This window comes from Piliocolobus tephrosceles, chromosome 9 (genome assembly GCF_002776525.5).
Source record: "Piliocolobus tephrosceles isolate RC106 chromosome 9, ASM277652v3, whole genome shotgun sequence".
NCBI classification, from domain to species: domain Eukaryota; kingdom Metazoa; phylum Chordata; class Mammalia; order Primates; family Cercopithecidae; genus Piliocolobus; species Piliocolobus tephrosceles.
The window spans coordinates 1,794,341-1,795,419 of record NC_045442.1 but is presented as its reverse complement, the minus strand read 5'-3'; the positions used below and the strand labels follow the sequence as shown (position 1 = coordinate 1,795,419).

Here is a 1,079-nt window from a genome sequence, read left to right as displayed (position 1 = left end):
GGACCGCGCCCGCGTGTGTGGAGAGCGTGGGTGTGTGTGGAGAGGACTGAGCCCGTGTGTGTGGAGAGTACACCCAGAGGGTGTGCAGAGGACCGTGCCCGCGTGTGTAGAGAGTACGCTAGTACGCTGGGTGCGTGTGCAGAGGACCGTGCCTGCATGTGTAGAGAGTACACTAGTACGCTGGGTGCAGAGGACCATGCTCGCGTGTGTGGTGAGTACGCTGGGTGTGCATGCAGAGGACTGCGCCCATGTGTGTGGAGAGTGCTGGTGTGTGTGCAGAGGACCGCGCCTGTGTGTACACCAGGTGTGTGTGCAGAGGTTGGTGCCCGCGTGTGTGGAGAGTACACCGGGTGTGTGTGCAGAGGATGGTGCCCACACGTGTGGAGAGTACGCCGGGTGTGTGTGCAGAGGACCACGCCTGCGTGTGTGGAGAGTGCTGTGTGTGGAGAGCGTGCTGGTGAGTGCTTAAATAGGAGTCAGTCTTTGGAGATGAAAAGAAAATTTTTATTATTTCTAAAAATTGTTACTGTGAAATGACCAAAATAAGACCCAAAGTAAATACACTGTTCATCAGTTTTAGTAAACTTGTTTCTTTCAAATTTCCAAGAGAAGACAGGAATTGGTAACAACCGTACCAGCAACACTAGCGATGAAGAGGTGGCGGCTCTGGCGTCCTCACCGCCCGTGTAGGTCCAAGTCCCCACGACCCGTGGGATGCATGGCTCTGAGGATGGGCGGCTGTGGGCTGCTCACACTCACCCGTCCTGGCTGTGGCACACACCCCACACTCGCCTGTCCTGCTGTTCACCATCCTCGGCCACTCCTGCAGGCGGCAGCAGCCTCGTCCACAGGCCCCACAGGGCAGACCCACGTCCCCAGGAAATGTGAACACCTGTCATTTCTCTACAGTAGAATCCTTTGTGATAAACCTATGATTTTTATTAAGGGAGCCTTTGGAGCAGCTGCCAAAGCACCTACCTCATCTCCTGCTTTATGTTAAGAGTGTGTGTGTCTGTGTATGTGTGTGAGTGCGTGCATTTGTGTATATGTCTGTGTGTTTATGTGGGTGTGTGTGTGTC

At 54.4% G+C, this 1,079-nt stretch overlaps 1 protein-coding gene across 1 annotated transcript in view; it reads left to right on the top strand.

Annotated features, from left to right (window-relative positions):
* JAKMIP3 (Janus kinase and microtubule interacting protein 3) overlaps nucleotides 1-1,079 on the top strand; it is an 82,863-nt gene that overhangs the window by 42,048 nt on the left and 39,736 nt on the right. The window lies entirely within an intron of this gene.